General features: G+C 43.5%; 1 long non-coding RNA gene across 1 annotated transcript in view; it reads right to left on the reverse strand.

Annotated features, from left to right (window-relative positions):
• Positions 1–10: 10 nt before the first annotated feature.
• Positions 11–12,532, reverse strand: part of LOC109376314 (uncharacterized) — a 78,547-nt gene continuing 66,025 nt past the window's right edge. The window contains exon 4 of the long non-coding RNA XR_002122717.1: positions 11–79. This is a non-coding gene — a long non-coding RNA (uncharacterized LOC109376314). The remainder of the gene's footprint in view (positions 80–12,532) is intronic.

Below are 12,532 nucleotides of genomic sequence, written 5' to 3' on the forward strand. Positions count from 1 at the left end.
TATTGGCTCCCAGCATCGCAACTTCTGAATTCTTCCAAAGCAGCAGGCATTGCTTGTGGTCCAGAGAAACACACAGCTTCTATGGATTACAAGAAAGAATAAAAAACAAAACAATAAATAAATTTTACAAATAAAGTGAAAGACTGAGATCCAGAATAGGTAAATCCATGGAGACAGAAAGCAGATTAGTGGTTACCAGGAACCGTAGGGAGGCGAGATGCGGAGTGACTGCTTAATGGTGCAGGGTTTCCTTTTCGGGTGATAGAAATGTTTTGGAACTAGACATAGGAGATTGATGCACAGCACTGTTGAGGAACTAAATGCTAATGAATTATACACTGTAAAAAGGTTGATTTTGTATTATGTGAATTCTATCTCAATAAAACATAACAATAGAAAGCACAATGGGTAACCACAAGATTGCCACGGGGATGCGAAAGACAGTTTGGGAATATAATCAATAATGTTGTAAAGATTTTGTAGGATATCCAATGGACACTTGTCTTATTAGGGAGACCACTTCATGGACAGTGTAGAGGCCTGACCACTGCAGTGTACACCTGAAGCTGAAGCTGAAGAATACTGATTGTCAACTACTATAGATAGATAGATAGATAGATAGATAGATAGATAGATAGATAGATAGATATAGATAGATAGATAGTCATAGATGTGGAATACAGAACAAGGAATAGAGTCAGTGGAACTGTAACAGCTATATACAATGTCAGAGGAGGAGTAGATTAGGGGAGGGGGCTATCACTTTGTGAGGAGTATAAATGTCTAACTATTACATTGTTTTATACACCTGAAACTAATAAAAAAACATAACAAAAAATAATAAATAGGAGGAGGAAACTTCATTGTGCATTCACCTGGGAATTTAAAGCCCTACTTAGGGGAATAAAGAAAAATGATCCAGAGGTTTTGTGACATTTTGATTCCCTCTCTCCCCAATGCTACTCCTTCCTCTCAAGTTGCTCGTGTACACCATGATTTTAGATCACTTATGAAATTGCTAATGTGTACTTTAACCTCCACATTAAACTCTGGTTTGTACTTACGCATATTAAAACACAGCACTAAATACTCATCTGACAAGCTATATTTTAAACCTCAAACTAGATTTTATTGGGCCTGGATGTGTTTTAATGTATCTACTAAATTTTAGCTGGAGTGAAAAATGGCTGGCAATGATGATTGATAAGGCAGGGTAAAGTCTCTCACATTCTATCCCACATTTTCTGCTTCCGCCTGGGGGACTAGCGATTGGCAGCCCCACTGCCTAAGAGCTCTAGAGAGCTTTCGGGAAAACATTTCAAACAACGTTCTGATTGCCTCATGCAGGGTCTGAGGGATCACAGAAAGGCTTCTCATTCCGGTAACTTGCCCAGCACCCAGGACCTCAAGTGTATCCCATTAGAGCTTTTGGCCCTTGACAGACTCTATCAGAGCAGGCTTGGGTTAACCTTCCTCCAGGCCCTTTCACAACCTTTATAATTCTCTGTCACAGTTTTGAAAGTCCTTTCCCGCTCATCAACCCTTGCGGATGCACACAGCCTGCAGGATAATGCCCAAGCAGCTCGTCCCAGGAAAGCAGAAGCAAAACTGACAGTTTTGAGGCTCAAAGAGTGCCTAGTATTGGGTTAAGACTTCATATCAAGCATCTCCCTGAGTTCTAGCACTGCAAGGTCTTGTCATGGCCATTTGGGGGAGTGAGAACACTAGGTACAAGGTCACACAAAGGCACACAGCTAGTCAAGCCTTCACCACACTGCCCTGCCCTTTCCTCTCCGACATTTGCTCTGCCATTTCTATCCTCTGCTTCAGCCAGTCTCCTCCACTCACCATCCCCTGACTTGTCACAAGGGGCCTCCATCTAGAACGTCTCTGTCCTTCACATTCCAAATTTCACCCATTCCTTCAGGTTTGGCTTCTCCAAGAGGCCTTCTCATTCAGGTCCCAGGGCGCCCCCTCCTCTGAATCCCCATGTATTACACGACTGCTCATCAAACATATGCACCTAGAGTTGCACCTTCTCTCCTGCCTCCCCCCCTCAAGCAAAGTCTCCCTGAGAGCATCTACTGGGTCTTGTTTTTCTTTGTATCTGCTGTAGGACCTGGTAGGCTTGAGAGGTGGTTGGAACCAGACAGTGGTGATGGTTGCACAGCACTGCGAATGTACCCAATGCCACTGAATTATAAGGTTCATCCATGTTGTAGGCAGGTGGAAACTGCTCGATGCTCTCAATCAGCAAGAGATTGATTTTTTCCAGGACAAAGCATTGAGCTTATTTCCCAGCTTCTGTACTTCTCTTCCCCCTACCCCACCCTGCCCTGGGCGGTCCAATGGGCTCCAACTCATTCTATCAGCCTGTCTTGCACAGGTGAGCCTGGCCTCACTCGGGCCTACTCCCCTACTATACCATCTCTCCTAGGGACAGCCTGGAAGATGAAACGGGCTCTGTTTTCCCTTTACACATCCAATGACATTATTCTGTTCAGGCAGGGACTTTGGGAAAAGTCATGCCAAATGAAATATGGCTGCTTATTCAAGAAATGAGCAGGTTGTACCCTGTCTCCAGTGTCTGAAAGCTGCTGACAGGGTGGTATGTGGATGGTGTAGGCAGGAAGAAGGGGTTCAGTGGCATTAAGCACCCACAGGAAAAGACAGGGGCCTTGGGATGGGGGTCATGGATGGAAGGCATAGCTTCCTGCATCATGTGATTTCAGAGGTGCTGTAAGACCCCAAGGGTCCCCAAACATATTCCTGTGAACTTGTAATGGTTTCTTCTTCTTTCCTCCTGTGTTCAAAATTCCTGTGATTTCAGTTCTTCTCTGTTTTAGATTATATGGCTGCTTCCCTGCTACACCATTTCTCCCAGATGCACAGGTTGGAAAGATTAATTAGGGTAGGGTGGGTGATGTCCGCATGTTTTCTGGGAAGATAGACCCAGTTAGGAAGGGCAAGGAAGGCTAGAATGAGAGGCTGTCACTCAATTTCTGCAGAGGACTAATTGTAACGTTGGGGATACTTTGACTTGTACAGGGAGTCAGAGGGTAGGACAGGTACATCAGGAGTAGGGTAGGAGAGTGAGGAAACGCCTACGGGGAAAAGGACTGAAAGTGAGTGGGGAAGAGGATGCTGACAGCACCTGACACAGCTCAGCCTGACCAGCTCCCTGAGATGGGACAACCCAAAGCTGGCCCAGCACCAGGCGGTGAAAATCCAGCCCCTACAATGACAGGCTGAAGATGAGANAATGATTTCCTGAGACCCTGTGCCATCCAAACAGAGGACCCACCCAAGCTACTTCCAGTGGCTTTTCCATACAAACAGCCTATCTTGGCTTATGCTGTGGACTTTCCAAAAATCTTTCACAGGTTCACAAAATCCAAACAAGCAGCATCTCGTCTTGGTGGGACCCATACCTCTTGCTGAGCAGCCCAAAGTCCAACATTGGCAACACTCAGCCTCAGTTTTTGGGTTAGTCTCTTTAAGCACCTCCAAGGCTCAGCACAGGTGGCTGCCATCTGCGGATTGCTTTTTGGCTCATGCCAGGTGTCCCTGGGCAGAGACAGGCTGCGGCTGAACTTGGTCTGCAGTGGTACCTCTCCCAGGAGGCCCTAGGACCAGCATACCTAGTGGTCTACTTGGGACTAGACTGATCTGGAGCACCACCCAGCTGCCTCTGCAGACAACACACCCAAAGTGCAGAGTGGGCAGGCAGCAGAGCCCTACTAAAGTAAACCTTGCTCTGTACAGTCAGCCCCTGCACAACAGTTCCTCCACTGTAGTCATGGGCAGTCCTCTGAACTAATCAATCTCCCATTGATGTAAAAACAGCAACGAAGGCTCAATTACAACAGGAGGGCACACACAACCCACACACACAACCCACACAAGGGACACACCTGGAGCACCTGGCTCAGGTGACCAGGGAGACTACAACACTGTGTCCCACAGGACACCTACTACATAAGGCCACTCTACTAAGAATGGGAGGCATAGCAGCCCTACTTAATACATAGAAACAAACACAGGGAGGCAGCCAAGAGGGGAGACAAAGAAACATGTCCCAAAGGAAATAACGGAACGAAGCTCCAGAAAAAGACCTAAACTAAATGGAGACAAGCATTCTACCAGATGCAGAGTTCAAAACACTTGTTATAATGATGCTCAGTGATCTCAGGGAGAACTTCAACAAAGAGATAAGAAACATAAAAATAGAGATAGAAAACATAAAAAGGACCAGCCAGAATTAGAGAAAATAAGAACTGAAACAAAAAANATACTGCTGCCATTTTTTTCTGGAGCCCATTGCTAGCACTATGAGGGTGTGGGGGAGGCAAGCTCTGGGAGGGGATGGGAGACGTGGCCATGCTCCATGGCTCTGTTTTTTGCCTGGCACTGAAGGCTATTAGATGACAGCTGTAGCACTTTGTCCCATGGCCCATGTCTCTGCACTTCTCCCTTCCCTCCTCCTCTGTTCACCCTGATTCGCCCACCTTCAGATGTTTTGATGCAAGAATCCCTCAGATGTGTTTGTGTGTTGTGTAGGGGATCCTTTGTTGAAATATAGCTGTTCACCTTGTGTAACTTCAAGGGGAGATATCAAGGGAGACCCCTCATGCAGCCATGTTTCTGACATCACTCTCGGCATAAAATATTTTAAATCCTGCAGTCTGAATTGTATCCTAAAGTGACAAAATATTTCTCCTTGTACCTTTAACTATGCCAGTTTGGAACTTCGTTGAAAGACTAAAAAGAACTTGATCTGTAACCTCTTCCCCAGTCCCAGCTCCACATTCAGGTTTTTATTTAATAGTTTGTAAATTATAGGGAAGAACTACAAATGCAACAGCAAATGAAGGTTAAATTACATCAGGACAAAAAAAAACAAAAAGCAAAAAACAAGTATAAGTGTTAAATTTCACTTTAAGCCTCCAAAGAGATAGCAGGTGAAATGTCTTCAGACTAAATCCCTTTCTCCAAATTGCACTGTGAAGGCTGAGTCAGACACGCTGAGCACAAGGAACTCCCACTGACATCAGTGCACATTTGGAGAACAGGCTATTAAAGCTGCAGTCAGGCAGAGAGCCCTGACAGCAAAGTCGTGTCCTTGGACTTTGCCTTTGAGGGTTACTGTATCACCGTGTTTTCAAAAGTGTGGGCAGGCAGCTGGCTTTCAACATAGGGTTCAGGAATTGCCAAGCCCTAACCTTTGGGGAGGGATATATTTTGTGGCCTAACAGGACATACGCCTCTGCAATTTATGGTGTCCTTGAATCTTGTTTGTTCAAAGAAAATATTTCTTTGACCCAAGACTTAGAGGCACCTGCATCAACCTATAGATCTATTTCTTTAATCCATTTCCCAGGGGTCCATTTACTCCTTAACAAATATTTATTGAACGGCTTGCTATGAGCAAGGTCCAGATACATGGAAAAGCAAACACAGATGTACATGCTCCAAGCCTGCATGAAGTTAGAGTCTAGCCGAAAGCCAGACATTAATCAATCAAATCAATCACTCTAGTGAATGTGTGATACTGAATATGGGTCAATAGACTCAGGAGAAAAATAAGGCTCTTTAAGGGTGAATAATAAGGGAAATTGACCTAGATTGAGGAGTGAGGAGTGAGGAGGATGAGGAAGAGATCTCCGGCAAAGACTGGGACGCAGGAGGGACTGAGACACTGGAGAGCAGAGGCATTTTGGTGAGAGGGGAGCTGAGAGCTGGGCAAAACCAAACCAGACAGGGCCTTCAGGGTCTAGTTAAGTATCTGATTCTTCTCTTAAGAATAATAAGCACCTTCAAGGGTTCTACAATAAGATCAGGTTCATGTCTGATGTGATCAGATATAACTTTTTTTNTACCTCACTGCTGGATATCACTATGGTCACCTTCGAAATATTCCTCTTGGGAAGCTATGCACTGACACCAGTGCCTAGTCCACCCTTTAGAGCAATTTTGGAACTCTTTTTCTGGAATGGCCATCAGAGCTGTTGTCATATTACCCTTAATGTCCTGAATGTCATCAAAATGACTTCCTTTCAATATTTTCTTTATCTTCAGGTAAAGAAAGAAGTCATTGGGGGCCAGGTCAGGTGAGGAGGGAGGGCGAAAAGTTCATGTCATCTAACTTTTTCACACAGTCTTTTCAGCACTTCCTAATAGTAAACTTAGTTAACTGTTTGTCCATTTGGTACAAATTCATAATGAATAATCCCTCTGATATCAAAAAAAGGTTAACAACATTGTTGCTGCAAATTTGCGAACTTAAATGCCAGACCTTGTATATAATATTTAAATATTAATATACTATATATTAATACATGTTATGTATTAATACATATCTATCTCTTATTGGTTCTGTTTCTCTAGAGAATCCTGGCTAACACGGAACGTGTATCATTATTTTGTTCCTTTTTATAGCTGAATAATATTGCAGTATATGGATAGACCACCTTTATTTATCCAGTCACCAGTTGATGGACACTTGAATTTTCACCATGCACCAGGTTTTGAATCTGGTTAAGTCAAGTCATTTAACCTCTCTGGTCATCTGTTTCACCACATGTGAAATTCTTATGAAATAAAGCATGTAAGAGCTGAACATAGAGAGGGCAATCAATAAGTTGGTTCCTTTAACTGGCATTGGGACCCAGCTCAGTGTGGACCCAACAACAGAGCTAATTTGCAATGGATGTGGGCCCTTTAAATTCCCCCTCAAATTACCACTGAGCCCAGATTCAGGGCATGGTAGACACCTGCATGTGGAGAACATGAGGCTTTAGTTCTGAGGGAAGGAAGTTAGATCCTACCTTGCCCTTCTGCCTCTCTATAGCACACACACACTTGGGGAATAGAGGTTCTAAATCAGAGCTCCAAAACATAAGTAAGCCTCTGTTTCACAGTGCCTGAGGCCAATAAATATTGTGAGAACATATCTCACATTTAAGCTGCTAGAAATACCACACATTTTGCAAATATTTGAAAGATAAGGCATACACTGCCATCCGTGCCCCATTTTAGAACTAAATACTCATCAGGTTTATTTACAACTTTTGTTCACATTATTCCATAGCATGCACTCACATTATATAAAACTTGTGAAAAAATAACACCTATCATTCCCTAAATCACAGTAATTTCAGAAGTTTACACTTACATTAATTTTTTTTTATGTTCTGTACCTGTAAATGTCACTTTCATAAATGACATAAGAGACAACCTGAAAAGTGAGTTTAAATGCACCGTGTCTTCCTTACGAAGGCATACAGACAGAATAGCTCACTCCACCATGGCCTAGCAACTCAATGGCCAACCTAAGAGCACTGGCCTGGAGCTCACAAGGCCCTGGGTGCGTGTTCCAATGAGGCCATGGACATGTCCCTTAACTGTGCTGCGCCTCAGTTTCCTCATCTGTGCAATCCATTCACTCAGCAGCACTCTCTGAGAACCAGAGTGGGCCAGGCACTGGGCCAGGCTCTGGAATTACAGAGATGAAAAGGATCTACACCCTTTACCCTCAGAAATCCAGTGGAGCAGGAAAATAGCTAACACACTTAATGCCTTTCTACATGCCAGAGATTGTCACCACATTTCACATGTAACAGCTCATCAGATCCTTCCAACAGCCTGGTAAGATGGATAGCATTGTCAGAAATACTATTAACATCTTCATTTTACACATGAGGAAACTAAAGCCCAGAGTGGTTCAGTAACTTATGTGGCCAGTCAAGAGCAAACCAAGGCAGTCTGGCTTTAGGGTCTGCCTGAGTTTACCAGCACACAACTGTGCCCCAATACATATTTACATAATAGACCTCAGCGCAAATGACATAGGAGCACAGAGCAGAGCAACTGATTTTTTCTGAACCAAGTTAAGGAAGGCATCAGAAATGACTATGTATCTTGGCCATAAGCATAACAGGCTCCAATAAGTCCTTGTCAGCAAGAACTCATCAGCAGGAAAAGATATCAAATTGGAGGGAGATGCTTAGACTGAGTGGTCAAGGGCAGGCTCTCCAAAGAGGTGATGTTTGCACTGACACCTGACAGATGCACATGAGTAAGAGCATCCTGGGCCAAGGGAACAGAAAATACGAAGGTCCACAGGTGGTAAAGGGCTCTGTGAGTATGTGGAACAGAAAGGAGCAGAGTGTGGGTACTGTGTAAATTAGAAAGCAGGAGAGCTGGGGCTATCATAATGATTAAATGAGAGAAAGGGCTGCAAGTGCTTAGTGGATGCTTCATATATGAATGATTCAAGCAGGACCAGGGTAGAAGCAGGAAGATAAGTTAAGAGGCCATTGTAATAACCTAAACAGAAACTTGAAAACATAAAATCTTTAAACACTCATGTCTTATTTTGACCTTAATACAATTTATAAAAATGAAATTGTATGCACTTTTGAGCCTGCCACACATTTTGTCAGATGTTTGTATCTTCTGAGGTTCATGTTTAATGATGGACAAATTTATGTTGCTCTCTCAAAAAGGCCACTGAGGTGTTTTTCAACACCAGTGACCAATGCTCTGATTCTCTAGTCACCCACTGGATATCCTACAGTTCAATTCAGTTATGGCACTATAACTATAATACCTGGAGTTGGCATCAAATCCCACAAGTTAAAGGGCTCAGTGCTAGAAGATTGTCCTCACTTCAAATGCCAATCACAGATCCCAAGGCACTTGTTCTTCTGACAGACCAGCTGGAAATTGGGAGTTCCTACAATCCCCTCCTCAGGTTTAATAATTTGCTAGAATGACTCACAGAACTCAAGAAGATGCTTTACTTACTATTATTGTTTTATTATAAAGGATAAAATTCAGCAAAGACCATATGAAAAAGATGCATAGAACAAACCAGAAGCTCTCCAAAAACCTGTTATTTAGGGATTTTTATGGCGGTTTCATCACATAAGCATGATTGATGATTAACTGAATCTCCAGCACCTCTCCCCTCCCTGGAGGTGGTAGAGGGGATGGGGGGATGGGATGGGTAAAGTTCTAGACTTCTGATCAACATTTGGTCTGCCTGGCAACATGTCCCATCCTGAAGCTACCTGGGGGCTCACCTGCAGCGCCTCATTAGAACAAAAACCATTCCTAGCATTCCTATCACTCAGGAAATTCCGAGGGATTTAGAAACTCTGTGTCAGGAACCGAGGACAAGGACAAAATATGTATTTCTGATTATGCCACACCCAGCATTGGACTAATTTAAGTATTTTTATCTGAGAATAGCACTATCGTTCATTGCACTTAAAATAAAATATGTTAATAGTCTATTAATAACTGCTAAGATCTGCTAGAATGGCATATGTCATGCCAGGTAGACTCGGTTATTTTATAACTCATGGACTTCCCTGGGTATTATCCTCATAGGACTATTAGTTCCCAGAGAACATTTTCAATGTTCTTTGTCTTTTGATGATTTTCTCTCTTTGTACTGGGAGATGCTTAGTGCAGTCCTTAGTACATAATATGTGCTCAATAAAATATTTCCCAAATGCACGGACGAATGCTATGTGGTGTGTATTGAATGTTTGTGTCCCCTCCCAAATTAGTATGTAGAAATCCTAACCCCCAGTGTGATGGTATTAGGAGGTGGAGCTTTTGGGAGGTGATTAAGTCATGAGGATGGAGCCCTTATGGGTGGGATTATGAGTGTTCTTATAAGAAGAGAAAGCGATTTCTCTCTGTATGCACCCACCAAGGAAAGCCATGTGAGTACATAAGAGGGCTCTCACCAATACCCGACCATGCTGGCACCCTGATCTCAGACTTCCAGCCTCCAGAGCTGCGAGAAATAAATGCCTGTTGTTTAAACCACCCAGTCTGCAGTGTTTGTTGTAGCAGCCCAAGCTGACTGAGACACTGTGGAAGCACCTGGTCCAGTCCCTCAAGGAGCTTGTAATATATTTGGGAAGAAAACAGAGACACTATCACTTAAATAATAATTCTTTTCACAACCCTCATGGGAGAGAGGTACTGCTATGTGGCTAAAGCTCTTAGATCTTGGAATTAACCTGGGCTGTAAGCACACTCACTGTGTGGCCTCTTGCTGAGTGACTTCACCTCTTTAAGCTTGCCTGTCATTTTCTGCAAAGGGTGGTTGTGAGAAGTAGATTATCCACATAAAGTGCTTAGAGCAATGCCTGGAACACAGAAAATGCTATCAATTTGAGCCCCAAGGAGAATATCATTTTGTGCTGAGTGGCGCTGGAGTCAAGGCTACAGTGTTTGGGTTAATAAGAAACAAGATTAATAATGAGATGATGGAAAGCCTGTGTGATTTGGCATCCCATGAACCTCAGAGGCTTAACCTCAACAACCTGGCAGAGAGGTCTCCAGTCCTCAAAAGAGTAACTTGAGTTGGCAGCCCCTTCCACGACACCAGGGCCTTGCAGGGTCCTGCGCGGGTCCCTGCTGTGGACAGCCAGCTTGGGAATAATCCAGGGCATGACTGTGACTGAACCATCTCCAAGAAGGTAGTTACTCTGCTTTTGGCTAGAGGGAGGTTTGAGTGGCCACTACTGCCAATTTCTGCTGGGTGCTGGCCACGCGTTGGCAGTGGGGCTCTGGGAAAATGTGACCTTTTGTTTCATTATATTCTGCACAGGCCCATGTCCAGAGCTGGCTTTTGGCCCCTCTGCCATGGAGCTGGGGCAGAGCAATAAAGCAGTGGTTCTTCGCAGGGAGATATAGTCATTAACCTGGGCTCCGTGCAGGTGATTTAGTGGCAAGCAGGCTACCTCACCTGCCTGGCCTCTCGCCTCTACTGCAGCTGGCACAGTGCCCTCACAGCACTTTTCTTTTGCTGCCTTGGCAACACCATGGATTAAAAACAAGACTCAGAACCAAATATTCTTCCCCTTCACTTCTTCCAACCATCACTATCAAAGGTATGTCACACTTCAGAAAACCCAGTTGGAGAAGCCCAGCAGAAAATAAAGGTGATGTGCCAAGCCTCTGACACATCAAATTCTTCAGCTGCACTTAAAATGGTATGACACATTTCTAGAGCATGACATTTCTACCTAAAACTGGATATGACTATGGGACCATGTGCCCATCTTCTAATGCCTCTCTTTGCTGCCTCATATCTAGTTCAATGACAGTGTGTTGCTTTTTCTCTCAATTATCTTGTACTTCTTTCTATTCATACAATATCTTTATTTACACTGGGATTTATAACATATTTTATCTTTATTATAGGGAGGCAGGAGATCATGGTGATGGAGTGACTGCCTGGGTTGTAATCAAGCCTCACCACTAGGTGACCTGGACAGAGTCCATTACCTCTCCATGCCTCAGCTGCTTTATCTGTATAAATGGGGTTTTTACGAAGCACAAATGAGGTCATACATGTAAAATACTTACAGGAGCACCTGAAATGTAGGAAGTTCTCAGTGAACGGTTGCCAATAATATTCTTATTCCAAAGCCTTTGGTTAGTTTCTCGTATCATTACCTCTTTTACTTCTTTAGCTCCACTGATTACAAACATAGGCATTTGTTCATTCATGAAACTTTCTAATGGAAATAGGTATTTTAATTGATAATAATGACAAAAATAATATTAAAGAGCAGCAGTTAATATTTAGTGTTTCCTGTGTGTCAGTGTCTATGCTCAGCTATTTACACACATCTCACTTAATCCTCCAAATTAATAGTTTTCAAAGGCTGGACATGGCCTAGTTCTCTGGCACAAGAGGAAAGTTTTCACCAGTCTAAAATAAAGACATTGGAAAACATTTTTCTTTAAAGATATATTCATTTAAAGAAATTAATCCTTCCTAGTTTTTGTGTGTTAAAATACTCTTTCTGTTGTGATGGTAGATGACAGTTTCTATTTTGGAACATTTCTACTTGGAAAAATAAAAGATTGGCAACTCTGTATTAGTCACTAGACTTTGTTTATTTTTGGTCCATTAACTCCAACAGCCTGAAATCTGTTCCTCACCACAACTCTGATGGGTACATATTATTATTCCCGCTTTACAAATGAGAAGCCAAGGCTCAAAGAAGCTATAGGACTTGCCCAAGGTCACACAGCTAGCAAAAGGCAGAGCCCAGTGTCCTAGCTCTTAAATCCTTTATAGCAACAATTATTGAGAGTCTACCTATTAGTGAGTTGGTTAAGAGCTGGCTTGGGATGCCAGCTCTGAGCAGCAGGGCCCCAGTTCAGGTCCCACATGAGGGCCAGTGACGCTGTGCCCTCTACAGCTAAGATGGTGAACAACAGCTCAACCTGGAGCTGGGCTGCCTTGAGTTGCCAGCGAAGGCATAGGCTGCAGTGAGGCTGTAGTGGGCTGCTGTAAAGCTACCGTGAGTGGCTGACAGCCAGCGTTAAGTGGCCGGCAGCCAGTGTGAACTGCTAAGAGCAGCAGTGAGCGGCCATCCAGTGACCAGTGACCATTTGCCTCACCCGGGAAGAGCACAATGATAATATCAACATGGGCCAGTGAAGTGACGTCCTTCACAACTAGACTGAAGAACAAAAGGACAGCAACTTGTCT

The sequence above is a fragment of the Hipposideros armiger genome, unplaced genomic scaffold, assembly GCF_001890085.2.
Source record: "Hipposideros armiger isolate ML-2016 unplaced genomic scaffold, ASM189008v1 scaffold_1097, whole genome shotgun sequence".
NCBI classification, from domain to species: domain Eukaryota; kingdom Metazoa; phylum Chordata; class Mammalia; order Chiroptera; family Hipposideridae; genus Hipposideros; species Hipposideros armiger.